This window comes from Passer domesticus, chromosome 5 (assembly GCF_036417665.1).
Source record: "Passer domesticus isolate bPasDom1 chromosome 5, bPasDom1.hap1, whole genome shotgun sequence".
Taxonomy (NCBI): Eukaryota; Metazoa; Chordata; class Aves; order Passeriformes; family Passeridae; genus Passer; species Passer domesticus.
In genome coordinates, this window is record NC_087478.1 from 17,470,226 (window position 1) to 17,480,855 (window position 10,630).

At 37.2% G+C, this 10,630-nt stretch overlaps 1 long non-coding RNA gene across 2 annotated transcripts; it reads right to left on the minus strand.

Annotated features, from left to right (window-relative positions):
- Nucleotides 1-9,415: 9,415 nt before the first annotated feature.
- On the minus strand, nt 9,416-10,413 carry LOC135301264 (uncharacterized). Of its 2 annotated transcripts, XR_010363003.1 has the most exons (4): nt 10,289-10,413; nt 10,070-10,146; nt 9,666-9,755; nt 9,416-9,572 (listed from the first exon to the last, which is right to left on the minus strand). It is a non-coding gene; the product is annotated as an uncharacterized LOC135301264 (long non-coding RNA). The 2 variants fall into 2 exon arrangements; XR_010363002.1 differs by having other exon boundaries at nt 9,416-9,755.
- Between the last annotated feature and the right edge of the window lie 217 nt (nt 10,414-10,630).

Sequence of the window (10,630 nt, forward strand, 5' to 3'; positions counted from 1 at the left end):
AGAATTCTATGGAAAACCTGAGGTGTTTTCCTCGCAGTGTTGCTTCTTCTTCTTTTTGTTAGCTACCCTTTATTTATTGTTAATGGGGAAACTGATATGAAGAGAAATATATATTGTCTTTTCTCCATTGAAATTTAAATACATAACCACAACCTGCCTCCAATCCCACAAATGATCTAAAAGCTATGATTCAGATACACTATGTGTCTCTCTATTTTGAAAATCCTTCAAGCAGCTTTTGTGTCATTTTTTTTTCTTCCACAGCAGATGATCCAGTAGCTTGGAGAAGGGTCACAACCATACAGAGTGACTTTCCTAACTTCACAGACATCTTGAAAACGTCTGACAATGCCAAGAAAAATAATAATTTTTAAAAATTACAGAAGCGTTAAACAATCTTGATTGATGGATGGATTAAGGTGGTGCTGTTTATCTAAATTGTATTCTGAGGATTTCAAGGCTATAAACACTTTCCCAAAAATGCGACAAAACAGGTCAGATTATTCTCTTAGTTACACTGTTATACAGGAAATTTTTATTGAGTTTACAGTCAAAACTGTAATACAGTTTTGAACTGAGACAGAATCTTCACCACAGAATATTAAAATCCTAGATTAATTTTTCTTAGCCTATTTTGAGTGCCTATGCATATTAGCAAATATAATATGTACTTAATGTTATTTCTTTTTATATTCATTTCACTTGTACTGTTTGATGCTTGGTATAATAAACTAAATTTCAGCAATGAGTATTACTCCCTAACAGGACTCAGCATCTAGAAAATCTTCAAGAATTATATCTGCTTTTCTTGAGCCTTTTGGGGCTTTGGCCAGCAATGAACAGATGTTCTGGGAAGAAAAAAGAACAGGGATGAAGTATAATGTATATATGTGCTATGTATTTGCTACCATTCTCAGCTTTCACACAAAAGGTGATTGAGATCAATCACATGTTTAAAAGGCAGCATGGTGGAGTGCTGGGAGCCCAGCCACACTGTACTCTGGACATAGGAGTTTCTGGGCACACTTACAGTTTCATGGGGCAAAATTAAAGGTGATTGTTAACACGTCGATGACTATTTTTTCTTCCTCCCACTTCACCCCATATGCAGATCATTTGAAATAGTCTAAATACATACTATGGCGTATTACCCTGTGTCTTCAAGAAAATCTATGGAGAGGAGCCAGCACATAATAAACAAAACTGCTGTTGTTATGCATGTGCTGACATGGACTGCAGTTGAGTCCTGTTCTAGGGGTTTTTTGTATGCTTGAGGGAAAAATCTTGTTTTCCATTCTCAATAGTTTGGGCTAACAGAAGTGAGAAATCCTCATTTCACAGAGAGGAAACAAAGTAATTGCTGAAGAAAATCTTCACTGAAGCGTCAGTTAAGCCCAGACCACATGTATGAAGTAAAAGCCCTCAAAGCAGCAGTCATCTTCCAATCAGAAACAGTGTGCTTCCACAGAATGCTTCCTGCCAAGTGACAGTGAGCATGATCTCATATCTCCTTCAAGGATAAATATGCAAATTTGTTGCTTACGTTCCTAATACAGGCAATGAAATAATAGAATCAGAGAATATGCTGGTTTTGAAGGATATCTGGAATATCAGTGTTGGAAGGGACCCATCAGGATCAGCTGGTCCAAGTCCTGGCCATGCTTAGGAGCCCCAAGAGTCACACCATGTGTTTTCCCCTGTACTTCCTTTGCAAAAATTGCAGGATATACCAGGTAGAAAGTATGTATGATTTAACCTACTCTACATTTTCCTATGCATTAAATTTCAATCTATCTCAGATGGACAGTTGCAACAGATTAACATAATTCTCTTGTGTTGCTTTTATTTAATGTGCAATCTAGACAAGTGTTTCCTCTTCTGTACCCAAATTTGCTATGCCCCCAAGTTAACCTGACCAAAAGCAGCACACCCAGGATGAACAAAAATCAAATGAAAGTTAATGAACATAATGGTTTAATCACTGTAATTTCCTGAATCCTATGGATGGCCTATATTTTCTCAAAGGTCATTCAGATTTGAGATTTCAGGGTGAGTACTTTTCATTGTTTGCTACTTAGTGGAATTTCCAACCTAGTTTTACATTCATAGGTGTATGAAGAGAGTTCATCACCCAAAAAACAAGTGGTCTGGAAAAGGTTTTAACCATTATTTGAATACTGTCCTTGCCTTGCTCTCACAGCAGGGAAGACCGCCACAACTTTTCCTTGATTTTTCCATTGTACGTTTGAAATTGTACTCTAAAGCCCACTTTTATTTGTTCACAATTCCAAATATATTGGTGAAATTTTTTATATTGCAAGTGAGCAGATGTTTCTAACTTCTAGTGAATTTTAAGTTCTAAGTATCATCCTCAAGTGATTCATATTTTATGTGAAAAAATAAAACTCTGTTATGATTTAGATTTTTTTTAACTTGCCAGCACATAAAAAATAGGGAGACATTGAGAGCCTTCATTTCTACCTCCTCTATTGATCACCCTAAAGCAGTTAAAATGGAATTCAGATTTCTCCCTAAGGAAGTACAAATGCACTAAATATCTCTTACTCCAGCTAATAGTTTACTATGCCAGAGTAAAATCAGAAAACTTAGTGAATTTATTTGCCCTTTCAAGGACATGTTCCTGCACACAACATGATCTGTGACCTGTAGTAAATCAAGCATGCATGACTGTGAATTAACCTACTGCTTTTGTGTGGTGCCCCCCTCCTATTAAACAGATGTATGGTTTGTCTCAGCAAACACTGTAAAGATTGCCCATCAACCAGGAGTTGCTATCCTTTTTCTTTCAGTTAGAAACTTCCCCCTCCTCCTGAAGTTAAATTCCTATCCTGAGTAAAATATATTTTTGCATTATTTTCTCCTCACTTATTGCTGCTTTTTAATTGCACTCAACTCCAGTAGGAACATTCACTTAATGTTGCTTTGATAGCTGTAGATTTGAACTATGATACATTGTACCTCAAAGGTCCAAAGCATGTCAAAAACTCTATTCTGCATCTTCAGAAGAGAACGGGGATAAAAAAAAAAAAAAAAAAGAGAAAATTGCATCCAAAAGTTGATGAGGAGCTGAATTTGGGACAAGGAAATAAAGGAAAGAATTATCCAGGAACCTTGACAGACTGAAATGTCAGGCACATTCTTCACAAGTACTGCTTGCATATTTGAAGGCCAATGAAGTCAAAATAGGACATTCAAATCTTGTTCTTATTTATATAGTACTGGAGTATATGAACTCTGGATGTATTAGTTCAAGGCCAACAAAGCTCTCAGTGGTTTATATTTGAATTTGATTTATGTAAACAAGAAAAAGTTTATTTGTTCTCTAAAAACACGTGAGAGATTTCTCAGAGGGTTTTCCAGGACCAGGGTACTCCAGGCCACTACAGCAACATCTGTAAACACCTGCACTGCAAAAGCTGGCTTCAATCACATGCACTTGTGCAAAAATAAAATATTTCATGAGGTCCAAAAGCAACTTTTAAAAGTTCTCTTAAAAAAAATGGAAAAGGATTGTGGAATCTGGTGGGTGGATGGAACATACAAGGTGATAGTGTAAGGAACAATAATCAACAAGATGGGACAGACTTAATTCAGTTGAATTTTCTCCTTGACATCTAAAAAAGAAAGGGACAATATTTTTACTATCTTTAATAGTCCTGTTGACTGAGACAAGGAGATCTGACATTGGCAGTGCCAGAGCCTAGGTTAAAGCCTTTTTTCTCCATATCTCCTCCCACTTGCCCAGTGGTAGCAGCAATTTGGAGCTTTTCCCAGGCTGCTTCTGTTTTCTGGCATCCCTCACACAAACAAAGTTTTCAGCCTCTAAAGAAAGAGAGAAAGAAAATGTGGCTCACATTGGAGCTTCCTGTGCATATTCCTAGGGCTGTGCTTGGTGCTTGAGCTCTTCCCTTTGTCCCCCAGAAAAGACAGGGCACCAGATGCCTGTCCCTGCAGCTGCAGGTTGCTGATGGGGCTATGATGAATAGGCTGAAATTCATCTTAGCAAGGAGAAACACTACACTCTTAAACAGACCTGCAAGACTGAAGAAGGAAAAAGCAGGCATAAAGTGAGTTATTATGGGAAGGGTCAGAAAAATAGGATCCATGTCCAGAGAAATGAACCTTAAAAAGTCTTGGCAATGTGAAGGAAAGAGGAGGAGTGCCTGCTCCTCTGCACTTTTTCCAGAAGTAGAGGGTAAAAGACAATTAGGGTCAGGAGATGAGCTGGTGAGAGAAAGAGTTATTCCTTCAAACTCAGCTCTACAACTGGCATCAGGTCCAAAACCTGAGGCTCCTTGTTTTTCTGGGTCTTGTAATCTTGCTGGCAAGTGAAGGGCAGTCAGAGCTGCCACGTGTCGCAAATAACACATGGCACCTGAGCATCTGTCAGGCCTCCTCATATCCCAGGTAGAAGGTCACTTGCTGTACTCCCACTGAGCACTATTTGTCTCACAGGAACATGCTGCAGGCCGAAAGTCAGGCAATCAGAGGCTCCAGACTCAGTGGACTCTTGTTAATAATTCCTCGTAGTTCACAACCTTTGTAACCAGCCTGGGCTTCATTTCCCTCAGAAACTCGTCAGGCAGCTATCAGGAGATGTGCGAAAACAGAGATAAACCAAATATATTATTAAACAAATAGCCTCACACTTAGGAAATGTGGACCTTTCAGGCTTAAAGGAACATGCTCAGGTTCACCTTGTGATTCAGGACCTCGTGCAGTTCTGTCTGGTGTGAGGGGTGTGTGGAGTACAGCATGCTGGAACCCCTCCAGCCTCACCCAGAGTTCTGCAGCTGACAGCTGGGCACAGAAAAAGGAACATATCCAGCGTGGCTTCTCAGAATAAATTGATCCATACAGGTGAAGCAATCCTGAGAAGATAGCCTCAGCCATCAATAAAACTGAAAATCCTGGAAACCGGGAAAATGTTTACAGTGCTAATCTGTGACCCATTGGTCGAGTGAAAGATCAAATCCTTTGGGATTTGTCCTGAAAAATATCATGAAACTCTTTCTCTTCTTAAGAGTCTGTAATCTCTTGAAGGTATTGTCCACAAGCAATAAAAACCAAGTTGCTCCCATTGGGTCAGCTTGATTGCTATCTCTGCTCATTCTGTTTTCAGTGAAGTGTGGTGTAGCTGTAATCACTTAGCAATGAATACAATGAATGTATGAATTGCTAAGCTGTATTAAGAGTTTAAGTGATAAGTGAGGAATTTTCTTTAATGGCTTATTTACTACACTTACAGCAATGTTTTGAATTAGGTTCTGAACTTTCAGATCTGTCATAAGACTCACTTTGCCTGGAGACACATAACATGTCAGCCTGCTGCCGTGAGCTGTTTTGCTGTGCGTTGCTGGCGATATGTTCACTCTCACGCAAATCTGCACAGACCAAGTTGCACTTACAGAACAATTTTGTTTTCAGTAAGCATGAATGAAAGTTTCAGGAAACAAATTCAGGTTTCCTAAAGTGAGAATAATTTTTCCCTGTGAAGTCCTCTTAATGCCAATGGAAGCTTAATTTTCCTGTTCCTTGAAAAGAAAAAAAAAATGCATTATGAGATTTGTGGTAAGAGTTGCAATAGTACTAGTGAAGTAAAATCTGTGAAGACATAAAGACAAGATCTACAGAAAGGTGATATATTTAGAAAATACAGACAAGTGTTTAGACTTCAAAGCACCTTTTCAGAAAGAATGTTCTGGAGTTTTTTATAGTGAGATGTATTTGCTGAACTCTAACACACGAGGTAATAGAATACAGATAAATTTCTCTGAAAGTTTTTCCAGACTGACAAGAATTACACAGGAGACGCTATTGTCCCAGTCAACTGTCTGATGGGAGTTTGACTATGACAGAGATGGGGAAATGCATGTGTAACAGCTTTTTTGAGCTTTAAATATTTGCCCCAGTATAATTTTTCATAATGGTCTGTAGCTTTGGGGCTTCAGAAGAGGTTACAAAAGGGCTTTAGTCAAAAAGTAATGCAAGGGTGCCGCAGCAACTTCAGCAAGAACAGTTCGTTAACCAGCTGAAGTCACCCTGTTCCTCTGACTGCTTTGGCAACCAAACAGTTGCAGATTGTTTGAAAGCCTCACTGTACAACTACATTTAGGGAAACTGAGTTGCCACATATGATGTAGTGTGAGTGTGCTGGGTCAAGCTAACTATTCAGCTCTGTGAGTGGGTATCACATGTGATATGATATATCATATGTGATAGTGCAGCCGTAATTTAGTAGTGACAGACATACTAATTCATCTAAATATTTACTAAAACATTTACTAAGTTAACTGTAAAATTAAAGTATCTAAAGAGAAGTCTCAAAAGAAAAAAGCTTAACTGAAGGAACTGTACCATTCCCTTGTAAACTATTGTTTCAACAAACTTCAAGCTGTTCCATTAAAACAGGGTTTGTTCCATAAAAAAAAAAGACCTGTTGGCTAGCTAGGGTAAGAGCAATCTAATCTAACTATAAATGTCTAAAACTTGGTCACTTCAGCTTTTCATTTGGTCATTTTATCTTTTCCATATAGCAAGAAGTAAGCAACAGGATGATGTATGTGGCCTGTCTTTTCATCACTATCTGAATGTGAGAGGAATCTGTCTCTGCCTGGTTCTCCTCAGTGACCAGAAAGAGTGCAGGGAAAATAGTTCAGGCTTAGACGTTTGCATTTTAGATGTGTAAGTAAATGTAGACTAAATATTATCCTTTCTCTGTTTTCCTTCTAATATTCCATTCCTTTCCTTCTTTTCTATATTATTATTGTGTAATATATTCTATATTATTATTATTATTATTGTGTAATAGACCTCTAAAAGTGTAAATTGTCAACCCATGCATTGCATAATGATTGGGAAAATACATAATAGTAACTAAGCTTTCATTAGTACAAAAATGCAGTAGTAGTTCATTAATTTTCTCACCTCACTTGGCTTTAGTACGTGGGAGCTTGTTCTGGGCATGAAAGAGGATCTCATTTCTCTTGTTTGTTGAATATCTGAGTATTATATTTTGTTTGAACTAAAGGCCCAGGCAGTGGCTACTTTGGAAGCATTCAAATATGATAAAACATGAGCAAGGGAGTATGCACAGCAAATAAAATAATTCATTTTTATACAACCCACCATGATCTAGAAAATCATTACTAGTGATATTGTTTCAGAAAATTCCAACTAGCAGCAATTACCAGTCTTCCTGACTTATGGCCTTATTTTACAGATCAAGCAACACAAGACAATAGAGAGCATGGAACTTCATCAAACATTTTTCCCTCTGTTTGACTGCTATCTTACTATAAAAGCCCAAACTGCTTAGTCAGATATGTAAATAGCATTCTGCAGTTTGATTGATTTTGCTTTTTTGGCAATTACGTTAATTTATTGTATGTGAAACATATTGTATCTATTACATGTTTGAACTGTATAACTTTCCACATTTCTGTACAGCATGTGTTACTGCAAGATTTGTTAATGACACAGTAATTGTGTTTGTCTGAGCTGGATTGTCACAACCTGTCTGAGCTCTATGGAAAAGGTGGTTAATATGAACTCCCATTGGGAAAACAAAGGAAAGAAGACAAAAAGAAAACCAAATTGCCATTATAGAAAATTTTTACTGTCACTCCAAAATTATTTATAATCCATGAGAACCAATAGAAAGCCAGGTGAAAATATTGCACTACCTATAGAGAAATTTTTGCTCATTTTCTTGTTCCATTTCTACTCTGCTTAGCACAGTTCTCAACAAGAACTTCTGCAGATCTTAAACAGGATAATGCAGTTTGCTCTTGGATGTATTAACTTAGAAAGCAATTAAAATGCAACTCATTTAACTCTGTAATAAAACTGCTGAGAAAACTGCAGGCAACTGAGGAATTGCAGAGTTCTGTAGTGCATTCTCACCAGTTCTGTGCAGGGCAGAAGATGCAGGTTCTGCTTCACAGCAAACTTTGGGATTTGGAATTTTGGAATATTTGAAACAAAATATTCAGAACATGTTTTCTCAAAATGTAGTTGTACCAAAACATAGGTCAAAATTTTATTATTCAAAAATCTCACTGAATGTATCTTCAAAAGCTGTTCAGCCCCATTAATGACTCAGCTTAAATGAAACAACACCCTCCAAGAAAAATAAATTTTGTCAAAAAACTGCCTGACTAGATCTTCCCTGTGTTTACAGAAGCCATGTAAAAATAAGTTTAAATGTATTTTTAGAATTGCAAATTAGGGGAAATCTATTTTCTTGAAAATTGTAGGTTCGTAAACAATCTTCAACTTTTATTTTCATCTAGAAACAACTGGTATTTCTGACAAATTGTAATTACTATTCAAGGACAAAAATTACATGTGACTATTCAGGACAAACCCTTCAATTCCTGCTAAGAACTCAGCAACCTTTCTGTTACTGACCTCTGCTACAGTGCTATCTGTCCTTTATTTTTTTTTCCCAACTACCTGAACTTCTGCAGAAAAAAATAACAATCCTAAAAACCAAGAAATATAAACAGAATAGCTTATAGATCTGCCTACAAAGCATCTCTCTGCTACCAGTTTGTCTCTGCTCTTTATTTTTAGTATCCCTGTTCTTTGCTTACCATCACCTGTGATAATTAGATTGTTAATACTTCCAGAAAAATTCTCCTCTGGACAATATCCTTGTATTTTTACATACCTGAAGACTGTCTTGGTCACAGAGAACATTTGACATGCTCACCAGGATGTCAAAGTAGCCTTACAGAGAAATGGGGCTTGTCTCTGAGGCAAATTTACAAGGAATAAAATATTTTAAAAATCAGAGTTGATTTAGATTCTTTTGTGAGACCCCTGTTTTCAGGAAAGGGACCTGAAGAGTGAATGAAGAGAGAGACACATTTCTCCTCTGACAGTAGTAACCAGGCAGCTCGAGTCATTACATAGTGTTCATTAGGTCACTTGGAAAAAACAGGATCATAAATACCTCTAACAACATTTTAAGTGTTTCATGCTAAGCCACTCTCTTGCAGTTTAAGCTAGATCAGACAAACAAAATTATGGATGATTTTTTTAAATATAAACAATCAAAATATGAAGCTACAGTGCTAAGGAATTCTCTCTAATGTCTGTGAGTAGGAAGATAATGGAAAAAGAGAATGAGAGGCTCATATAAGACTGGAGCTAAATTGAACATTCCTTTAAGTTTCAATCCATGTTTCTTAGCCACAATTAAATAAGATTGCAATTTTGGGCAAGAAAGTGAGTAAGCAAGCACAGTAAGTACTTGTGAGAGATTATGAAAAGGGCTGATTTTAAGAAACTCATTCTGGTTAAATAACTCCATCTGAAAATAATTCCAGATTCAGAATCATAGCAGTTGAAGAGACTATCTATCTTCTCAACCAGTATACATTTGAACTTAGGAGGCCTAAAGCACTTTTTGCCATGTTATTATCAGACCTTAATGGTAAATTTAAAATTACAAAATCCTTCAGATGATTTTTCCTTTAAATGGTTTCTTGTCCTGAGGAAGCTGGAAACAGGCGTGGTTTTCAGCTCATTGTCTGTTCAGCTCTCTGTGAAAAATAGACCAGAGTGGTGTTTTATGTGTTACCATCTCCTGAGGAGAAGTGCAGGCCACGAGAAAAGGTCTTTAGGTCTGCCCTCACAATCAAATCCCAGGGGAAAGGACATTCCAGATGCCAACACAGCAGCCGTTGGACTGCCATGGGACTGATGGCACTCCAAACACACCACACCTGGGCACGAGAAAGAGGGATCATTCATTCTGGCAATACCAATTTGGAAGTGCTGGAAAGATGTGTATATAAGGTATTTTGAATGTTTTAAACCTGACAAAATAGAAATCCCTAGAAACTTTGGTTTCTGCTATTTAGAACTGCTTTATTTATTTATTATTCTGCTAATGAGAACTATTACCTATTGCTAGGTGATATCTCAAGAGATATTCAGAGAAGGAGCACACTGTTTGAGGTGGATTAATTAATTCAATTGACAGCACAGAAGTAATTAAAAAAAATAAATAAACTTTGTCAGACTGGCAAATTCCTACCTCATCACTTTTTTGGTACAACCTACTCATGTGATTGCAGATGAAAGGTTTTTGTGGACTACCATAGATGCAATTTTCTGAAAGAAAAAGTGAGCAAGGTATGCAAACACAGGGAAGAAAAATCTATATTACAGATAACTGTACACCATATTTTTTTTTATTTCAGTCTAGGAATCTTTAAAAGCACTTTAGAGTGGTTAATATTTTGTCTATACTGACCTGTGTCAAATAGCTCAAGATTTATGATTGAGTATAGCCTTTTTCAGAATCAATAGTCTGCTGGTCAGAAAGGATTTCCTCAAGCATGTACAACTGGGTGGCTGCCTGAAAATGCTGACCACTTTCCTTCCCTGTAACAAAGGGCCATGGCAAATTTTATCATAAGGTCAATTACATACAGGTGGATACAGTTTTCAAGTCTTTTGTCCAGTTACTTTGCACTTCATTTTCTGTAATCAGGAAGAAACAGGAAATTCCTGTTATAAGTTGTTGTAACTCAGTTTGCTTTAAGAAAGCAGTGGTGATTTATCTCAGCTGGGTATACACAGGTAGCTGTTTTCC